This window comes from Ovis aries, chromosome 1, assembly GCF_016772045.2.
Source record: "Ovis aries strain OAR_USU_Benz2616 breed Rambouillet chromosome 1, ARS-UI_Ramb_v3.0, whole genome shotgun sequence".
Lineage (NCBI taxonomy): Eukaryota > Metazoa > Chordata > Mammalia > Artiodactyla > Bovidae > Ovis > Ovis aries.
In genome coordinates, this window is record NC_056054.1 from 25940738 (window position 1) to 25963851 (window position 23114).

Sequence of the window (23114 nt, forward strand, 5' to 3'; positions counted from 1 at the left end):
TGAACTGACCGTTTAGACTGAGAGCTCCTCAATGGCAAGGACTCTTTTTGATGTGTATATATATATCTTCAGATCCTGGAATGTGTTTTGTACTAGTATAAGGTCTTGGTTCCTGCCAAGTTAAACATAACACAGCCTATACTTTCTCATGCTGCCTTCTTCAGTTGAAATAACCAGTAAATTGAAATCCTCATCTTTAAAGCCTTGGCTTATATGCCACCTACTTCAGGAAGCCTTCTAGGAAATCCCATCCCACCCGTTAGTTGCTCTGATAGTATCCCTACACTCTACCTTGGAGTTAGTTGAGGGCTTTTTCTGTACCCCAACCAGATTACAAAATCCGTGAGAACAGAGGGCTGTCTCACAACTACATCCCTCTCACAATTTAGCCTAGCACGGACTAGACCTCAATAAATGTTTTTGCCTAGAACTGGCCTTCCTTTCTTAGTCATGGTGGCTTCCCACAACAACGAACCATAACTCTATCAGGCCCACACACTCTTAGCATTATCGTAGTAGTCCCCATTTGACACACAAGGAGAATCAAATGAACAAGCCAAAAATGGAGCTAACCTCACATAAGGTTTTAGACCTTTGCCACCACAGGCGAACCATCCTAGAAATGCCCTCAGAAATTACTGACTCTTCTCACACCCCTTTTTTACAAAGTCTAGGCAATGAAGAGCCAGCCATGCAAGTCTGGTGAGCAACCACTTATTCCAGAGAGTCTCCTTTGACCTCTTTCTGCTGTTATTCTATTTAACTTGAGGGAGAAGGGGAGATAATGTTTTAAATTACTCCTTTCCCACCTGGTACATTTATCAGCTATAACCACTACTGATGTTTCTACTTTGATTTTCTAATTTACATTATCACTTTTGAACTCAACAACTCTGAAAGGTAGTAATCATCATATCCACTCTACAGATGAGGTAACTGAACACCACAGTTATTAAGTGATTTTTCCCAAGGTTATACAGCCAGTAACCAAAGCAGTATACCGTAGTGGAATAAACAAGGCTTGGACATCAGAAACATCCACATTCCAATCCTGTCTCAACTATTTACTACTTGTACAACCTTAGAGTTATTGTGAGGATGAATGAGATAACATATGGAAATACCTTAAGTTGTAGATACACAGATTTAGTTAAGAAATCTTAAAGTCATAGAATAAATTGCTATTGGGAATACAATTATTGTTGTGCAGTAGCTAAGTCATGTCCAACTCTTTGAGACCCCATGGACTGCAGCACACCAGGCTCGTCTAACCTCCACTATCTTCTGGAGTTTCCTCAAATTCACGTCCATTGTGTTGGTGATGCTTTCTAACCATCTCATCCTCTGCTTCCCCCTTCTCCTTTTGCCTTCAATCTTTCCCAGCATCAGGGTCTTTTCCAATGAGCCAGCTCATTGACGCTGAAACTCTAGTACATGTGACCAAAGTATTGGAGTTTCAGCTTCAGCATCAGTCCTTCCAATGAATATTGAGGGTTTATTTCCTGTAGGATTGACTGGTTTGATCTCCTTGCTGTCCAAAGGACTCTCAAGAGTCTTCTCCAGTGCCACAATTCAAAGGCACCAATTCTTCAGCACTCAGCCTTCTTTATGGTCCAGCTCTCAGATCCATACATGACTACTGGAAAAACCATGACTTTGACTATATGGACTTTTGTCAGCAAAATGATGTCTCTGCTTTTTAATACACTGTCTAGGTTTGTCATAGCTTTTCTTCCAAGAAATAAGTGTCTTTTAATTTCATAGAGTACAAATGCACTTGCTATTCAAGGAGACTCCACCAACCCATATGAGATATAAGATATTACTCTTGGGGAACAGGGACTCTTGGGAGTCCCTGGTGTATAGTTTCCTAGAACTCAACATGGGGTAGTAAGGAGAGTATTAGAGTCAATATGTGACCTCAGACTAATCATTCAACCTATTTGAGACTCCATTTCCCACATATTAAAAAAAAAAAAAGAGCAAGTCGATTTGGAAAATGTTGAGGAAATATAAGGAATTATTTATTGTTATAATTATTGTGTGATTTATATTAAGTCAAAAACAGCACATTGTCTTTGCACGATATTGCTTTTCACAGTTTATGAATGTTTTTATATATAGCATCTAACAACTGGAGTTGAATTGGTATGTGGTAAAAGTTCGTTGAACTGAATGAATGCATAGTCTCATGTGTAGTTAATATTTGAATCCTCATTCTATCTCCATTTCACAAACTAGAAAACCAAGGAACAAATATTTTATAAATAATTCGTTTAAGTAAGGACTACTTAGAGCAGATTCAGACCTTGGTTAAAATAGTAATAGTGATGATCAGACCCCTAAGCAAGGGAAGACTGCTTGTATGAGAATTGCCCCCATGCTCCCTTCCAGACCACCAATAATTTGCATTGGCTTCCTTTTTTGCTCATTAGTTCTGGCTTAAATTAAAAACTTGACAAAGTAGGGGGTGGGAGTGATGGTCCAAACTCCCAAAAAGGCCTAGAACTTCCGGGACTAGGTGTTTTTTTTAGATGACACACCAATGACAGTTTGCAAATTTGTGTCCCAGATCTCATCAAAGCACTGGGTCATATCACAAATCTATTTTAGGAGAGTAAAATGTAGCTAATGGAAGATATGTTATGATCTAATTTGTTGTAAAGAGGATGAACTTCATAGAGCAGACAAAAAGGACTCACCTGTTTTTTTTTTTAAGGCAACTTAATGTCTCTGGGTCTGTAACCTTCATATCCTTATGTGTACATTGGAAACAATAATACCTACCGTGTAGAGATGTTGTAAGGACTAGAAATTATGCATGCTGCTGCTGCTGCTGCCGCTAAGTCACTTCAGTTGCGTCTGACTCTGTGTGACCCCATAGACGGCAGCCCACCAGGCTCTCCTGTCCCTGGGATTCTCCGTAAATGCCTTATTAAAGAACCTGGCCTGAAGTGGCAGCTCTAAGAATACCATTCTTCAAGATCACCTTTTAACTCTGTCAAACAACCCTCCAATTACTAAGTCAGTTTTGCAGATACATTAACTATTGTAGGAGAAGGCAATGGCACCCCACTCCAGTACTCTTGCCTGGTAAATCCCATGGACGGAGGAGCCTGGAAGGCTGCAGTCCATGGGGTCGCTCAGGGTCGGACACCACTGAGCAACTTCACTTTCACTTTTCACTTTCATGCATTTCATGTAGGAGAAGGAAATGGCAACCCACTCCAGTGTTCTTGCCTGGAGAATCCCAGGGACAGGGGAGCCTGGTGGGCTGCCATCTATGGGGTTGCACAGAGTCGGACGCGACTGAAGTGACTTAGCAGTTATCAGTATCTATTGTATGTTAGTTGCTCAGTTGTGTCTGACTCTTTGCAACCCCATGGATTGGGACCCGCCAGGCTCCTCTGTCCTTGGGATTTTCCAGGCAAGAATACTGAAGTGGGTTGCTATTCCCTTCTCTGGGGAATCTTCCCAAACCTGGGATCAAACCCCGGTCTCCCACATTGCAGGCAGACTCTTTACTGTCTGAGCCACTAGGGAAGCTACATTAACTATTAGGAGTGCCTTGAACAGCTGACACTGGAGAAGGCAATGGCACCCCACTCCAGTACTCTTGCCTGGAAAATCCCATGGATGGAGGAGCCTGGTAGGCTGCAGTCCATGGGGTCGCGAAGAGTCAGACGCAACCGAGCGACTTCCCTTTCACTTTTCACCTTCATCCATTGGAGAAGGAAATGGCAACCCACTCCAGTGTTCTTACCTGGAGAGTCCCAGGGACAGGGGAGCCTGGTGGGCTGCCATCTATGGGGTTGCACAGAGTCAGACACAACTGAAGTGACTTAGCAGTAGCAGAACAGCTGACACACATATCCTTGTCTTTGTTTCCCTAGGTAAAGTTATGTGTGATTACTTACATCTGGATACTGATAGCCAACGATCGCTGCTTTCATGTACATTATTTCATTTCATCCTCACTGCTGCTGCTGCTGCTGCTGCTAAATCACTTCAGTTGTGTCCAACTCTGTGTGACCCCATAGACAGCAGCCCACCAGGCTCCCCTGTCCCTGGGATTCTCCAGGCAAGAACACTGGAGTGGGTTGCCATTTCCTTTTCCAATGCAAGAAAGTGAAAATTGAAAGTGAAGTCGCTGAGTCGTGTCCGACTCTGTGCAACCCCATGGACTGCAGCCTACCAGGCTCCTCCATCCATGGAATTTTCCAGGCAAGAGTACTGGAGTGGGGTGCCGTTGCCTTTTCTGTTTCATCCTCACTACTGAGGTTATTATTAACTTTATTTTACGTAGTGTCAAGGGTAGGAATTATGCACAGGTGTTTTGACTCAAACATGCTTTTTACTAGAGCATTGTTGCTGATGTCCTGCAGTCATTGATCACTCCCAAGAAGACTTCATAAAATGGAGCTTTTGACATGAAAAGCTGAAGATGAGGCTCTTTATAGTTACCCTAAACTCAGATGATCTTGAAGAGAATTTAGATCAAAACATCTTTGTCATTAGCTTACCTTTCCATCTTTCTATCCAAATTCCCACTCCTCCTCCCCAAACCACCCGGAAGAGAAATTACAGCCACTTTTATTTCTTTGTTTCCCAACTTTGGGAGGTGACTGTCATATCAGCTCTTCGTGAACACTGCACATCTGTGATGTCAGCTTTTAGAAATGCAGGATGATTGATCAAAACTATGGGAGAAAAAAAAAAACTGTGAGGGGCTCTCTGAATATACAAAGAACCAGATTATTGGCATGAGACTTTGAGAAAGCCCTTCTATATAAATGGTGCTAAGCTACCAAAAAAGAAAAAAATTAAACTACAATTGTAATGGTAATCTGGAGCTCATGCTTCCAAGCTGCTGGTTTCATAAATATAGTCCATTATTGTTCATGTTTGCCCAGGGCAGAAAAAATATGTGAGGCTGCACAATAATAACAATTGTGTTGTACAAATAACTGTCCCTGTGCCAGGGACTGAAAAGAACAAGCAGTAAGAGATTTTTAAATGCCACATACACCCAGGGTGTGATGCGACAGTTCAAAATTGCCATTGCTAATTTTTCAGGGGAATGTTGAATTTAGAACTGGGAAGACCCAACTTGGTCCAACTTCTTAATTTTGTGACCTTGGACAAGTCAAAGAACCATACCAAGCCACAGTTTCATCTCCTTTAAACTGAAGGTAACAATAGCACCTATCTGATAGTGCTATTATGATGATTAAACAAGGTTTCATGTGAAAGCAGTTAGCATGATACCTGGCATACAACAGACACTAGATAAATATTAGCTTCTTTTGCTTTCTCCTGGAGAATAGGGTTTAAGGAGTCAGAAAGAAAATAGAAATCATTTTTGAAGATCTTCAATGGGGGTCATTAAAGGAAATGGAACATTGTAAAAAAAGTCTACCTTAAAATTTTTTTACTGAGTTCTGAAGAGTAAAGGAGATTACTACATTTATGACCCCGAAGTTCCACTCACTTCTAGCAAGCAAGCAAGTACTGTTTTACACTTGCCCTATTTCCTTTTTCTTTCCTTCTTTCTTTCTTTTTTTTTTTTTTTTTTTTTGTTCCTTTCCTTATCAAGGGTCCTGGAAGCTATAAGAAATGAAACGAACACCATGGGAAAGAAAATATTTGCACTCAAGGCTGCAGGTCCTTTCATCTGCAGATTTCAAAGCATTGTCTCCATCACTAATTACAAGTACTGCTTAACGTGTGGGAATGCTGAGACACCATCAAATTAAGAAGCTTGCCCTAAATCACAAGGCAAGTCTGCAGATGGGCTACAGACAGAACAAAGCTGTCCTGTTTTCCAGCCTTGGGCTCTAAAGTAGGGCACATGAGAGTCAACAGAGGCTTCAATTAATGAGGAGAAAAGTTTGGGGAATTCTGATTCTGTACCTTTGAATTATTGCAGTGACATAAGCATGGGCTTTTAGTAAAATTTGACTTCAAGTCTCAGCTCAGCCCCTTACTAAATATGTACCCTCAGTGAAATCATAAATTGTCTTAATTTCCTTCTCTGTAAAATACGGATATTAACTCCTACTTCCAAGGATTTGTGGAAACTTTTATGACAACTTTTGTGTCAGACCTAGCACCGAATCCTGCACTTCGAAGGTTCATGTATTAATACATGAAGAAAGCTAAGATATCCCAAATGCACACATGAGGACAAACAGACAACTCTTTCAGTCAAAGATGTTCTAAGCCACAATCACAGTTGTGTCTCAGTGTAAAACGATGACTGTGTATTGAACATCTCATAACACAAATAGAAGATGCCTTGTTCAGGCCTTCATCGCTTTTCATCCTTGATTCTGTGCTTTCTTTCATAACCCAAGTCCAAACTATCAGCAAGTTTTGCTGGCTCAACCCTCAGTATATATCTGAAATTTCGATTCTATTTTCAAAATTCCATATCTGACCATTTCTCCCTGTCTTCACTGGGTGTGTCTTCACTTCACCTTTTCCTAGACCACTGCTAAATCTCCTTAATCTCTCCAATTTCATGTTTGCACCTACATCTGTTATCCTTATAGGCAGAGTTTTATCTTTTTTAAAGGTATATTAGATTTTATCATTTCCCTGTTTAAAACTCTCCAGGGACTTCTCATCAAACTCCTGACCATTGGCCTAGAACAAGGCCAGGTTATTCCAGGTGAAGTATGTGGCAACAAACACAGAAGAACAAGTATGTTCTGGGTATGTGGAAATGTTTGGTGGGCTGGAGCATGGCGGGAATGGAAGAGGGAGGAACTAGCAGATGAAAACGGAGGAAAGGATGTTAGGAAATACTTGGAGGGAATCATGGCTAGACCAGAATTAGAGTAATATGTCTGTCTGGAGATTCCCAGAGATGCAAAATCACCAGTGGAATCAAATGGGACAGTCATTGTTGGGGTTGTTCTTTTTTTTTTTTTTGAAGTCTTTATTGAATTTGTTACAATATTGCTTCTTTTCATTATGATTTGGTTTTTTGGCTTCCAGGCATGTGGGATCTTAGCCCCCCGACTAGAGGTCAAACCTGTACCTCCTGCATTCGGAGGCAAAGTTAATCGCTGTACTGCCAAAGAAGTCCTGACAACTACTGTTTTGTGTTGATCGTTATTTTCAAATCTGGTGGCCTTGATTTTTTAAAAGCACAATCAGAAACTTATTATATCCTTCCAGAAGGAAGTCAGGTTTATAGGCCAGGAACCCTGACATCAGGACAGTGGTTAAGAGGATGGACTTTGGAATCAGACAAATTTGAGACTGAATCAAGGTCCTCTGCTAAAATTATAACACCATGGACAAGTTATTTAGAGTCTTCAAGTCTCAGTTTTATGCAAACTATATTAAGAAAATTAAATGGTTGATGCTTGTAAAGCATTTTTCAGTGTCTAGTACATGGACTCTCCCTTGGAAAATCCCATGGACGGAGGAGCCTAGTAGGCTGCAGTCCATGGTGTCGCTGAGTCAGACACGACTGAGCGACTTCACTTTCATTTTTCACTTTCACGCACTGGAGAAGGAAATGGCAACCCACTCCAGTGTTCTTGCCTGGAGAATCCCATGGGTTGGGGAGCCTGGTGGGCTGCTGTCTATGGGGTCGCACAGAGTCAGACACAACTGAAGTAACTTAGCAGCAGCAGCAGCAGCAGCAGCAGCAACAGTACATGGGAATGGGAATAAATGCCTAACAAATGGGAATGATCACATTATGGTTATGATAATGATGATTAAGGATTTGGTTATCTTTATAAGAGTCCCATGTTCATCCCTGACAGAGATCTGAAACAAGTCTGTCAAATTTTAAAAATCTGAGGAAACTGTCTCAAACCACAGCAATAGTTGGTATTAAGAGATGCCAAAAAAGGGTCAGACTTACACTGGAGACACTATTCACTCTGTCCCCCAGTCCAGAAAATCAAAGTATGTAAATAGAAGAGTAGCATCATGTTTGCATTTAACTGTATATAAATGTAATTATACACTCTCAGTGCTCAGTGGGGGTTTTGTTATTTTCAATATTGTCTCTATATTGCAAGCCAAAGATTTCAGCTGATATTCAACCGAAGAAGTATAAGACTTATAATTGAACACTACAAAACCTCATTGAAAGAAATTAAAGAAAACCTAAATAAACAGAAACACGACTCACATTCACAGATTAGGAAACCTAAGATGGCAATACTTCCCAAACTGATCTATAGATTCAAGGTAATTCCTACCAGAATCCCACCTAACATTTTTGAAGAAACTAACAATTCTAAAATTTCTATGGAATTTCAAGGAAAAATTCAATTTCAATCTTGAAAATGAAGAGCAGAGTTGGAAGGCTCATACTTTCTGATTTCAAACTTACCACAAAAGTACAATAATCAAGTTAACGTGGTACTGGCATAAGGAGAGACATATATTGGACTAGAATTGGGACTTCAAAAATAAGCTCATATATTTATGATTCATTGAATTTTCCGCAAGAGTGCCAAGACAATTCAAATAGGGGGAAGAATAATCTTTTCAACAAATGGTACTGGGACAACTGGATAGCCACCTGCAAAAGAATGAAGTACTGATGCATGCTGCAACATGGATGAACCTTGAAAACATTATGCTTAGTGAAAGAAGCCAGATACAAAAGAACACATATTTCAGCGCTCCAGTTATTTGAAATGTCCAGAAAAGGCAAAGCCATGAAAACAGAAAGCATATTAGCAGTTGCCAGGAGCTGGGGGAAGGGGAAAAGGACAGTGACTGCTAATGGATACAGGATTTCTTCCTAAGGTGATGAAAATGTGCTGTAATTAGATAATGGTGATACTTTGGCCACCTAATGCAAAGAACCAACTCAATGGAAAAGACCCTGATGCTGGGAAAGATTGAAGGAGGGAGGAGAAGGGGACAACACAGGGTGAGATGGTTGGATGGGATCACCGATGTGATGGACATGGGTTTGAGTAGGCTCCGGGAGTTGGTGACGGACAGGGAAGCCGGGTATGCTGCAGTCCATGGGGTCGCAAACAGTTGGATGTGACTGAGAGACTGAATTGATAGTTGTGCAACTCTATGAGTAGAGTAAAAAACTGTTTACCTGTACACACACACACACACACACACACACACACACAGAAAAGTCATTCTGGCTCTGTGTAAAGGATAGAGCAGTTAGGGTTGGCGGTCACGAAAGCTTTAGAGATCCTGGTAAGAGTTTTTGGAGAGAGGCAGAGGCAGTGGTGATGGACTTAAGATTGATTATAAGGACATAGAGAAGGCAGTTTACCACAGTGGTTAAAGCTGTGGGCTTTATTTATTTATTTATTTGACTGGCCTTACTACATGATTTGCAGGATCTTAGTGCCCTGACTGGAGAAGGCAATGGCACCCCACTCCAGCACTCTTGCCTGGAAAATCCCATGGACGGAGGAGCCTGGGGGGCTGCAGTCTGTGGGATCGCGAAGAGTCGAACATGACTGAGCGACTTCACTTTCGCTTTTCACTTTAATGCATTGGAGAAGGAAATGGCAACCCACTCCAGTGTTCTTGCCTGGAGAATCCCAGGGACGGGGGAGCGTGGTGGGCTGCCACCTATGGGGTCGCACAGAGTTGGACACGACTGAAGCGACTTAGCAGCAGCAGCAGTGCCCTAACGAGGGACTGAACTTGTGCGGTTGGCAGTGAAAGTGCAGAATCCTAACCATTGGTACAGCAGGGAGTTCCCAAGTTGTAGTCTTTAAAGGAAAGTGTACCTTAATTTCCCAACCCACTCCAGTACTCTTGCCTGGAAAATCCCATGGACGGAGTAGCCTGGAAGGCTGCAGTCCATGGGGTCGTTGAGGCTCAGACACGACTGAGCGACTTCACTTTCAGTTTTCACTTTCCTGCATTGGAAAAGGAAATGGCAACTCACTCCAGTGTTCTTGCCTGGAGAATCCCAGGGACGGGGGAGCCTGGTGGGCTGCCGTCTCTGGGGTCGCACAGAGTCAGACACGACTGAAGTGACTTAGCAGTAGCAGTACCTTAATTTCAACCTCATCTCTGCCACTTCTGAGTTGTATCATTTAAATTAGTCTATCTGAGACCCAGTTCCCTCATTCATAAAATGGGGGGAATAAAAATAGATCTACTTTGTAGGATTATCATGAGGGTTTGTTCATTTATTTTAAAAAGAGTTATTGAGTCTACTGTGTGCTAGGCACTGTTGTAGGTGCTGAGGACACAACAGTAAACAAAACAGACCAAACTCTGCCTTCATGTAGCTTATATTTCAGTGAGGGAAGAGTGAAAATTATATAAACTATAAATAAACTTATAAACAAATTTAAAAATACATATTCATAAATTATTAATCTTTTACAATTATGACTATAATAAATATAAGGATCTAAAATAGCAGAGTAGAAGGACGTGTGCTCATCTTCTCCTGCGTGAACACCAAAATCACAACTAGTTGCTGAACAACCACCAACAGGAGAATATTGAATCACACTGAAAGAAGATACCCCCTCAGTTCAGTTCAGTCGCTCAGTCGTGTCTGACTCTTTGCAACCGCATGAATCACAGCACGGCAGGCCTCCCTGTCCATCACCAACTCCCGGAGTTCACTCAGACTCACATCCATCGAGTCCGTGATGCCATCCAGCCATCTCATCCTCTGTCGTCCCCTTCTCCTCCTGCCCCCAATCCCTCCCAGCATCAGAGTCTTTTCCAATGAGTCAACTCTTCGCATGAGGTGGCCAAAGTACTGGAATTTCAGCTTTAGCATCATTCCTTCCAAAGAAATCCCAGGGCTGATCTCCTTCAGAATGGACTGCTTGGATCTCCCTGCAGTCCAAGGGACTCTCAAGAGTCTTCTCCAACACCACAGTTCAAAAGCATCAATTCTTCGGCGCTCAGCCTAGGGCAAAGAAGTAGATCCAACGAGATGGTACAAGGGGCGCTGTTACCTTGTTTAAAGTCAAATCTCAGACCCATCAGAGATGCTCAGAGGGCGCAAACAAAATCTTGTGTTCCCCAGGACCCAGGGAAAAAAGCAGTGACTTCCACAAGAGACTGAGCCAGACCTGCCTTTGAGTGTTTGAGTGTCTCCTACGGAGGCATGGGACAGCAGTGACCTGCCTCGGGGATAGGGGCTCTGGGTGCAGCAGGAGGCTTCAACAGTACCTGAACTGAGAACTCCCAGATGTTCAGGCTGGATTTAGAAAAGTCAGGGAACCAGAGATCGAACTGCCAACCTCCTCTGGATCATAGAAATAGTAAGAGAATTCCAGAAAAGCATCTACTTCTGCTTCATTAACTATGCTAAAGTCTTTGACTGTGTGGTTTACAACAAACTATGGAAAATACTTAAAGAGATGGGAATATCAGACCACCTTACCTGCCTCCTGAGAAACCTGTATGCAGGTCAAGAAGCAACAGTTAGAACCGGACATGGAACAGCAGACTGGTTCAAACTTGGGAAAGGAGTATGTCAAGACTGTATACTGTCACCCTGCTTATTTAACTCATATGCCGAGTACATTGTGTGAAATGCCAGGCTGGATGAAGCACAAGCTGGAATCAAGATTGCCAGGGGAAATATCAATAACCTCAGATATGCAGATGACACCACCCTTATGGAAGAAAGTGAAGAGGAACTAAAGAACCTCTTGATGAAGGTGAAAAAGAAGAGTGAAAAGCTGCCTTAAAACTCAACATTCAAAAAACTAAGATCATGCCATCTGGTCCCATCACTTCATGGCAAATGGATGAGGAAACAATGGAGACAGTGGTTGACTTAATTTTCTTGGGCTCCAAAATCACGGCAGATGGTGACTGCAGCCATGAAATTAAAAGACATTTGCTCCTTGGAAAAAAAGCTATGACCAACCTAGACAGTATATTAAAAAGCAGAGACATTACCTTGCCGACAAGGTCCAGCTAGTCAAAGCTATGGTTTTAGTAGTTTTGTATGGATGTGAGGGTTGGACCATAAAGAAAGCTGAGCACCAAAGAATTGATGCTTTTGAACTGTGGTTCTGGAGAAGACTCTTGAGAGTCCCTTGGACTGCAAGGAGATCAAACCAGTCAATCCTGAAGGAAATCAACCTGAATATTCATTGGAAGGCCTGATGCTGAAGCTGAAGCTCCAGTACTTAGGCCACCTGATGCAAAGAGCCAATTCATTAAAAAAGACCCTAATGCTGGGAAAGATTGAAGGCAGGAGGAGATCAGGATGACAGATGACAAGATGGTTGGATGGCATCACCAACTCAATGGACATGAGTTTGAGCAAGCTCTGGGAGATGGTGAAGAACAGGGAAGCCTGGTGTGCTGCAGTCCACAGGGTCACAAAGAGTTGGACAATACTGAGGTACTGAACAACAACAACACATAATAAATATAATAAATACTCATATTTGTAATAATATATAATTATAAGTAACAGTAAGTGTCTAATTATATATATGCTAAGTATATTAGGAAAATATATTTATAATTCATAAATCATATATTTTCTCCTTATATACTTATGATTATATACTTATATACTATATACAATCACATATATGTAAACATTGTATCATATATATGTATACATATGATTATATACATTTATACTTCTATAATCATAAGTAGATAAGGAGAAAAATATGTTAGGGAAGGAAGAACAACAGATGGGAGTCTATATGAGAAGATGGAGAGGTTGAGAGTCTAAGAGTGGTCAGAAAAATCCTCACAAATAAGTAAACATTTGAGAAAAGACTTGAAGTTAGGAGAGTGACCAAGAGTATATCTATAATTGGTAGCAATCAAGGTAAAAAAAAAAAAATACAGCAGATACAAGGCAGGGGTATGCCTGATGGTTTGAGAAACATCAAGGAAGGCAATGTAGCTGGAGCAGAGCAACAAAGGAAGTCTGAGAGGTTACGGTGTCCCGTATCAAGTGGGATATGGTCATTTTAAAGACTTTACCTTTTACTCTGAATGACATGGAGAATTTTGAGCAGAGGAAGAACATGATATAGCTTAGGTTAAAAAAGATTATTTGGACTACTGTGGGAAACAGTTCATAGATAAACAAGAGAGAAATTGGTTTAAAAAAAAAAGTGAGATTGTTGCAATAATCCAGGTAATGATTGGGGCAGGGTAGTAGCACTGGGGAAAGATATGGTACGTAGTCAGATATGTATATATTTTGAAGGTAGAATGTAAAAGTGAAAGTTGTGTCTGACTCCTTGCGACCCCATGGACTATACAGTCCGTGGAATTCTCCAGGCCAGAATACTGGAGTGGATAGCCTTTCCCTTCTCCAGGGAATCTTCCCAACCCAAGTCTCCCAGGTCTCCCGCATTGCAGGTGGACTCTTTACCAGCTGAGCCACAAGGGAAGCCCAAGAATACTAGAGTGGGTAGCCTAGTCCTTGTCCAGTGGATCTTCCCGACACAGGAATTGAACCAGGGTCTCCTACATTGCAGGGGGATTCTTTACTAGCTGAACTACATGGGAAGCCCATGAAGGTAGGCCTCACTGGATTTGCTAAAGAATTAACTGTGAGGTATGAGAAGAAGAAAAGAGTCAAAGATGATGTCAGGTTTTTGCCTGAGCATCTGGAGCAAAGGAATTGCCTTTTACTGAGATAGGGAAGATGGTGGAAAAAACCAGTTCAGGGAAAACATAAGGAATTTGGTCTTGGAATTGGTTTAAGATACCTTCTAGACGTACAAGTTGGAATGACAAAGATGAAATTGGAATAAGAGTCTGGAGTTCAGAGGAGAAGTCTGAGTTAGAGATATAAATTTGGATATCATTAGCATGTTGTTGTTCAGTCACCCAGTCATGTCTGACTCTTTGCAACCCCATAGACTTCAGCATGCCAGGCCTCCCCGTCCTTTACCATCTCCCAGAGTCTGCCCAATTTCATGTTCATTGCATCAGTGATGCTGTCCAGCCATCTCATCCTCTGACACCCTCTTCTGCCCTCGATCTTTCCAAGCATCAGGGACTTTTCCAATGAGTCGTCTGTTCACATGAGATGACCAAAATACTGGAGCTTCAGCTTCAGCATCAGTCCTTCCAGTGAATATTCCTTAGCATACAGTGGCATTTAAAGACATGAGATTGAGTGGGACCATCTATACAATAAATGTCTACAAATTCACGAAGTGCAACTACTGAACCCTGGGCCACTCCAGTGTTACAGAGCAGGAAAGTGAAGAAGAATTAGCAAAGGAGACTGAAAAGGAGCAGCAGTGTGCTTAGAGTAAAACCAGGCAAGTATGGTGTCTTCTCTGGAGCCAAACCAAGAAAAGTGTTTTATGAAGAAATGAGGAAGGAAACAGTGAGCAGATGAGGCTCCAGATTAACCTCCAGATTTATCAACACAGAGGCACCAAAGGGTGCCCTCGGTAAGAAGAGTTCCAGTTAGGGAAAGGGATAAAGCCTGATTAAAGAGGGCTCAAGAGAGAATGAAAGGAGAGGACTTGGTGTCAAGGAATACTGATAATCCTTTAGAGATATTTAGTTGAAATGGAGAGCAGAGAAATAGTGTGGTAGCTAGAAGGGGATATGAAGTTAAGAGAGACTTCTTAAAGTGAGACATAACACTTTTTTAAGCTGATGGGTTGATCCTTTGGAAAGTGAAGTATTGGTTATGTAGGTAAGAGACAGAGTTGCAAGAACATAGGGGAAAGAATTGGCATTTCGAGTACTGAAGGGAGGACTGAGTATGTGCACATAGATGCAGGTGGGTGAGCTATTTGGTTAGAGGGAAAAGAAAGAGGAAGGTGTCGAAGTTTATGGAGAGAAAATGTATGAAATAATCTTTAGAGAAAGTGGATGAACTTTTATTTATTTAATTGAAGAAAAATTGCTTTGCAATATTATGTTGGTTTCTGCCATACGTCAGTATGAATCAGCCATAGGTATACATACGTCCCCTCCCTCCTGAACCTCCCTCCTACCTCCTGCCCCATCATGGAGCACTGTTGTCACAGAGCACCTGTTTGAGCTCTCTGAGTCATACAGCAAATTCCCACTGCCTGTCTGTCTTACATATGACAGTATGTATGTTTCCATGCTACCCGTTCCACTTGTCCCACTCACTCCTTCCCACCCTGTGTCCACAAGTCTGTTCTCTATGTCTGCATCTTCATTGCTGCCCTGCAATCGGTTCAAATCTTTCTAGATTCCATATATATATGTTAATATACGATACTTTTTTTTCTCTTTCTGACTTACTTCACTCTGTATAATAGGCTCTAGGTTCATCCATCTCATTAGAACTGACTCAAATGTGTTCCTTTTAATGGCTGAGTTATATTCCATTGTACATATATACCAGCTACTTTATCCATCTATATCAGTCGATGGACATCTAGGGTGCTTCCATGTCCTGCTGCTGCTGCTGCTAAGTCACTTCAGTCATGTCTGACTCTGTGCGACCCCATAAACGGCAGCCTACCAGGCTTCCCTGCCCCTGGGATTCTCCAGGCAAGAACGCTGGAGTGGGTTGCCATTTCCTTCTCCAATGCATGAAAGTGAAAAGTGAAAGTGAAGTCGCTCAGTCATGTCCGACTCTTAGCAACCCCATGGACTATAGCCTACCAGGCTCCTCCGTCCATGGGATTTTCCAGGCAAGAGTACTGGAGTGGATTGCCATTGCCTTCTCCATGTCCTAGCTATTGTAAATAGTGATGAATGAACACTGGGGTACTTTTGTCTTTTTCAGTTATGGTTTTCTCAGGACATATGCCCAGTAGTGGGATTACTGGGTCATATGGTAGTTTTGGTCTTAGTTTTTTAAAGTATCTCCATACTGTCCTCCATAGTGGCTGTATCAGTTTACGTTCCCACCAACAGTGCAAGAGGGTCTCTTTTCTCCCCACACTCTCTCCAGCATTTATTGTTTGTATATTTTTGATGATGTCCATTCTGACTGGTGTGAGGTGATATCTCATTGTAGTTTTGATTTGCATTTCTCTGGTAATGAGCATCTTTTCATGTGTTTATTAGCCATCTGTAGCCCACTTTTTGATTGGGTTATTTGGTTTTCTGGTATTGAGTTTCATGAGCTGCTTGTATATTTTGGAGATTAATCTTTTGTCAGTTGCTTCATTTGCTATTATTTTCTCCCATTCTGAGGGTTGTCATCCCACCTTGTTTATAGTTTGCTGTGTGAAAGTTTGTAAGTTTAATTAGGTCCCACTTGATTATTTTTGTTTCTATTTGCATTACTCTAGGAGGTGGGTCATAGAGGATTTTGCTGTGATTTACGTCATGTAGATTGACTTTTAAAATAAAATGATTCCCAGGTATCACTAAGGGCCCACTTGAGGTTAGTATAAATGAATTTTAAAAGTCTAGTTGATGTAGTTGTAAGTTTTATGTCATCCACTTTCCCAAAGGTGGAAAGTAAGTGAAGAGTTAGATTGTCCAGGGTAGGGATTTTGTAACACAAAATAACAAAGTAAGAGGAGAAGAGTGGTACTAGGACATATCAAGGGAGTGATAATAATGTTGGACCTTGCAATTAAAGTGGATAAAAAGAGAAATGAGAGGAAATGAAATAGGTAAGGAATGGTGAATAGGTGTTAGAATCATTGGATTGTAGGGCCAAGGTGGGGAACCAAAAATCTTTCCAACCAAATCAGTTGGAAAGACTGGAGAGGTAGAAGGATAAGAAAGATTATTAGTAGATTATTAATAAATGGAAACAATGCCCGAAATAATAGTACAGTAAGACATCAAAGTGCTCACTATGAAGTGGGGAAGACAAGGCAGAATGAGATGAATGCTAACGACAGATGCATTCAATAGCTGTAGCCAAAAAGAATTTCAAGTAAATGTGAGGGTCAGATAAAGGAATGCATGCAAAGAAAAGTGTCATTTGAGATGAGCCTCAAAATAGAGCAAGTGCAGAGTGTAGCCTAATACATATATAGCAGTTGTACCACTGCCGCAAGTGTTCAGGAAACAGTGGTTGGAGCATGAGATGAGAGCTACGGCAAAATACAAGACTGGGGCCAGATTAGGAGATCTTTGAAATGGCAAGCTAATGCCTGAATATTTTCTGTAGGTAAATGTGAGCTTAGGGGCCTGTCTATGTAGTTGAGTCCACTTACAGCATGATATGAAGTCATATTGGTTTCTGTATATTGATCAGTCTAAAGTCTTTCTTCGCCATTATATACATAGGTCATATTTAGAGTTTTTACATTTCACTAGGATTTTCTGTTTGTCCTTTTAAGATCACTTCCCCTCAACTGCGTTGATACTGCTGTTTCTACCCAAACAATGTACTGCCACATGCCCATTCACTTTCTTTTGAAGAGCCTTCAAATCCACCCCCCAGTGTTAGTAGGAAAGCCTAACATGATTGCTTATAGATCTGAAATGGGCTTAATATGATCAGAACTATGCTGTCCAGAGCATTAGGACTGGTTGCAGCTGATAAAGGGCCTTCCCTGGTGGCTCAGACAGTAAAGAATCTGCCTACTATGCGGGATACCTGGGTTAGATCCCTGAGTCTGGAAGATCCTCTGTAGAAGGAAATAGCTACCCACTCCAGTATTCTTACCTAGGAATTCCATGGACAGAGGAGCCTGGTGGGCAACAGTCCACGGGATCACAAAGAGGTGGACATGACTGAGCAACTAACACTTTACAGCAGAGTGGAAGGTCAAGTAATCATATTTCCCCAAGTTTAGGAAGATGAAAGGGGCACAACCTCGAAACTGAGGTGTCAGAATGTTTTAGGAACTCAGTATCAGTACCAATGATGGGGGTCAGTCTCTTCGCAATCTATATTTATTATATGATTTGAAGATACCACAATCTCTGTCTTCACAGACTAACCAGTTAAGTGTTGAAACTATTACCTTCTCTATCTGCCATTGTAGCTTTGGCCAAATCCCTCCTCTCTTCTGGACCCAAGGTGCTGTCTTTAAAAAGGGGGTTGCAGTCAGCTTTCTCTAGGGTCGCTTCCAACTCTGACATGCTCCGATTTTTGTTATCATTTATTCACTATTAAACTTACGTGGCAGGCATTTTTCCAAGCATGGGATTCTCTCACCCCTTTGCTCTGCCTGCCAAGCTACTGTTATGAATTGTGTAGTGTTTTTTTTTCATGTAACACATTTGAGAGAAAATCATGTAAAAGGGTTTGTTTTGTTCTAGCAGCTGAAAACAATAAAACCACCAGAATGACACGCAGCATCATTTTGTACTGCCCTCCAGTGGTGGCCCAAATGCCTTTTCCTGGCTGAAGTTTAAGCAATAAAATGAATTTTCAGAGGAGCTCACATTATCTAAAGGTAGGGGAGTCTTAGAGGGCCTAAGGAAAGGATCTAATCAGATCTCTCTTCTTAAAAAAGAGGAGCTGAGGCCCATCATTGTTCTCATCACCATGCAAACCTATTCTAGTTTCTCCTGTCTTAGAAGAGATATTTTAAAACCCTCACTCTCTGGGTCTATTTCTCTACTCCCTTTCATAGCCAAATTTCTCAAAAGAGTTATCTATATACTTTTTCTACTTAATCATCTCCAACTTATTTTTAAACTTTTCACTCGAAGTAATTCCAAATGTTCAGAACAGTTGAAAAGAATTCCCATATACTTTTCATCCAGGGACACCAAGAGTTAGTATTTGCCAGTCTCTTTATCTGTATGTGTGTTTATGTGTACACATGCACACATAAATATATAGAATATATTCTATATTTAGAGGGAGGAGTTCTCAACCATTTGAATTGTAGCCTTCATACCTAACACTCTAAATACTTTAGTGTGTATTTTCGAAGAACAAGGTTGTTATCTTACATACCTACATACCTTTCTCCCTACTTCCAACCCCAGTATGATGGTTAAGTTCAGGAAATTTAGCATTGGTATAATCCTTATTTATAGTTCACATTCAAAGTTAACTTATTGGCCTAGTAATATCCTATCTAGTAGTCATCCCTCCAATACAGGTTCTGATCCAGTCTTGATCCCTAATCATGTACTGCATTTAACTCTCACGAGTTTTCAGTTTCTTTTAATCTAAAATAGATTGCTATTCATGATATTGACTCTTTTTTTAAGTACAGGCCACTCTTTTGTAGAATTTCCCTCTCTTTGGGTTTGTGTCCTATTTCCTTATGATGAGATTTATATTTTTATTCTTTCTGGAGTGGGCAGAAATACTACTTGTAGGATGCTGTGTTCTTAGTGTGTCACATGAGAAATGTGGTGCTACCTGGTCCCATTATTGATGATATTCATTTTGATCAGTGGTATCTGCTAGGTCTTCACAGTAAAGTTAGCAAATTTTTTCCTACGTAAATAATGAGTAATCTGTGGAGAGGTATTCTGAGACTAAGATCATGGCATCTGGTCCCATCACTTTATAGTAAATAGATGGGAAAAAAGTGGAAACTCTGGCAGCTTTTATTTTCTTGGGCTCTAAAATCACTGCAGGAGAAGGCAATGGCACCCCACTCCAGTACTCTTGCCTGGAGAATCCCATGGATGGAGGAGCCTGGTAGGCTACAGTCCATGGGGTCGCTAAGAGTCGGACACAACTGAGTGACTTCACTTTCACTTTTCACTTTCATGGGTTGGAGAAGGAAATGGCAACCCACTCCAGTGTTCTTGCCTGGAGAATCCCAGGGACAGAGGATTCTGTTGGGCTGCCATCTATGGGGTCACACACAGTCGGACACGACTGACGCGACTTAGCAAAATCACTGCAGATGGTGACTGCAGTCACGAAATTAAAAGATGCTTGCTCCTAGGAAGAAAAGCTATGACAAGCCTAAACAGCGTATTAAAAAAGCAGAGACATCATTTTACCGACAAACGTCCGTGTCGTCAAAGCTATGGTTTTTCCGGTAGTCAAGCTGGATATGAGAGCTGGACCATAAAGAAGGCTGAGTGTCGACGAATTGATGCTTTCAAATTGTAGTGCTGGAGAAAACCCTTTAGAGTCCCTTGGACTGCAGGGAGATCAAACCAGTCAATCCTAAAGGAAATCAACCCTGAATATTCATTGGAAGGATTGATGCTGAAGCTGAAGCTCCAATACTTCGGCCACCTGATGTGAAGACCCAATTCACTGGAAAAGACTCTAATGCTTGGAAAGATTGGGGGCAGGAGGAGAAGTGGGCGACAGAGGATGAGATGGTTGGATGGCATCACTAACTCAATGGACATGAGTTTAAGCAAACTCCAGGAGATAGTGAAGGAAAGGGAAGGCTGGCATGGGGTTGAAAATAGTCGAACACAACTAAGTGACTGAACAATATCTCTGAGACTGTGTAAATATCTTGTTCCTCTTCAAAACTTGTGCCAGAGGTTTCAACACTCACTGATAATTCTTGCCTGAATCAGTTACTATGATAGTTGCAAAATAGTGATTCTAGGGAATTCCCTGGTGGTCTAGTGGTAAGAACTACATGCTTTCATTGCCCTGGGCCAGGGAACTAAGATCCATAAACTACTCAGCAAAGAAAAAGTGATTCTATAACTCCATTAGTTCATCTTCATTTTTTCAGTTAGCATTCTACTGTAAGCAAGATCTTTCCCTTATCTCTTATTTATTTATATATTATCATCAGTTAAAAAAAACTTCATCAATTCTTATTTAATAGGTTATTGTTATTTTATTTAATCCATTATTGTCATTGTTCATTTTATTGTTCAACTTGTCCTAGGTTTGGCTGTTGAGACCCCCTTAAAGCTAGCTTCTGTGTCTTTTTGACACATGCTCATTTTTTTGCTTTTTAGCTTTTCCTAGCTTTCTGGTAAAATACAGAACAGTGTTCCACATTCATCTTGTATTTTTCCCTGTCTAGCCTTGGAAATCATCCCTGTCTCTGAAAGAGCACTGCTTTAGTGGGGAATGGTATTTAGAAGCCAAGACCTGGGCACCAGATGTATCCATTGCTACTGGGGAGTAATTTCTTCTAGGCCCTTTAAGTTAACAGAGCCAAGGAGGAAAGGCAACTTAAAATAGTTCAACTATTTTTAATCATGAATTCAGTACTGGGTACCTCTAACTCCAGTTCAACACCACAGGGTTCTTTCTCCCATTCCTAATTTGCGTCTCCCCTTTCCCACAGTTAAGAACTCTGGCTCTCAACAGCACTGATGTCTTTTTTTTCTCATTTGTTCAGTGTTATGACACACACCGAATAGTTTCAGAATTGCTATATTTGTTCCACTAAAGAAAAAAACCAACAATCTATTAAATATGGCTCAATATTTGTCTGCAGTTTTGTTTTTATACTAAAGGAATATAGTCAAAATACTATGTTCAAAAGTTATCTGGATTAGTTTTCTATTTTCCCTCAGAGTGGTTATATACTTATTTAAATATAGTTAAGTTTATTTCTGTCTGTTTATGTTCAGTTTTAGGATCCCTTTCATCCTTGTGGATTCAATTTTCTTTTTTGAATATGTGAAAGCTGACATTGTCCAAAAGTCAAATCCAAACACAAAACACACAGGATACTTCACGAATTTGTGTGTCATCTGTATGTAGGAGTTATACCAATTTTCTCTGTGTTGTTCCAGTCTTACTATCAATTCAGTTCAGTTCAGTTCAGTCGCTCAGTTGTGTCAAAGCAAGAACACCTCCAATTAATTTTTCAACCTATTTGATGCCATTGAAGTGTGATCCCCTTCACCCACACACACATCCTTCACTGAAACTGCTCTCGTCCAAGTCATCAGTGACTAATATTTTTCTATCCTCATCTTAGTGGACTTTCCACACTCTAAGTAAACCTCTCTATTATTCTTGAAACAGTCTCTTCTCTTGGTTTTTGTTATCCTACTCTTCCGGCTTTCCTTTCTTTTCAGAGGCCTCTCCTCATTCCCGTTGTCTATTCAATCACCCTAAATAAAATGTGTTACTCTTCAGTCCTCTTGGCTCCCTTCACTTCCCTCTGTGTTCTCTCTTCCTAGCTGATCTCAGTCATTTCTAAACCTTCAAATGCTGATTATACTAATGACTTCTAAATTCATATTTTCATCCCAGACCTCTCTCCTTGTCTCCAAGCTTATAACCAACTGCCTAATTGACGTCTACTTGGATATCTCACTGACATCTTCAGTTTAACAAGTCTAAAATAGAACTCCTCATTTCCTGGCCAAACCTGCTTCCCCCAGGCTCCTCCCTTTCAGCAGATATCACTTCCATCTGTTGGCTGCTCTAGCCAGAAACTTAGGAGTCATTCTTGATTTCTTTATTTTCCTCAACCACAGTGTCCAAGCTATCTACAATATATGAAAATTTTACCTCCAAAAATGTTGAATTCATCCATTTTTCTGTCTCTACTTCCACCACTTCACTCATCTCTCACTCGGACTCTTCAACTCTCTCATAATTGGCCTCTCTTTTGTCCTCCACACATTCATTCTCCCTTTAGTAGCTGCTGCTGCTGCTGCTGCTGCTGCTATGTCACTTCAGTCATGTCCAACTCTGTGTGACCCCATAGATGGCAGCCTACCAGGCTCCCCTGTCCCTGGGATTCTCCAGGCAAGAACACTGGAGTGGGTTGCCATTTCCTTCTCCAGTGCAGGAAAGTGAAAAGTGAAAGTGAAATTCCCTCAGTCATGTCTGACTCTTCGCGACCCCATAGACTGCAGCCTACCAGGCTCCTCTGTCCATGGGATTCTCCAGGCAAGAGTACTGGAATAGGGTGTCATTGCCTTCTCCAATTTAGTAGCTACCATGACGTTTTTCACGACCCAGATAATCAGGATGGTGTGATCACTCACCTAGAGCCAAACATCCTGGAATGTGAAGTCAAGTGGGCCTTAGGAAGCAGCACTATGAACAAAGCTAGTGGAGGTGATGGAATTCCAGTCGAGTGATTTCAAATCCTGAAAGATGATGCTGTGAAAGTGCTGCACTCAATATGCCAGCAAATTTGGAAAACTCAGCAGTGGCTGCAGGACTGGAAAAGGTCAGTGTTCATTCTAATCCCAAAGAAAGGCAATGCCAAAGAATGCTCAAACTACCACACAGTTGCACCCATCTCACACGCTAGTAAAGTAATGCTCAAAATTCAACAAGCCAAGCTTCAGCAATACATGAACCGTGAACTTCCTGATGTTCAAGCTGGTTTTAGAAAAGGCAGAGGAACCAGAGA

At 41.3% G+C, this 23114-nt stretch overlaps 1 protein-coding gene and 1 non-coding gene across 2 annotated transcripts in view; one reads left to right on the forward strand and one right to left on the reverse strand.

Moving 5' to 3' along the window:
• The window catches only part of OSBPL9 (oxysterol binding protein like 9), a 270472-nt gene that overhangs the window by 2432 nt on the left and 244926 nt on the right, over positions 1–23114 (forward strand). The window lies entirely within an intron of this gene.
• On the reverse strand, positions 21455–21559 carry LOC114111239 (U6 spliceosomal RNA). Its single transcript, XR_003587316.1, has one exon. It is a non-coding gene; the product is annotated as a U6 spliceosomal RNA (small nuclear RNA).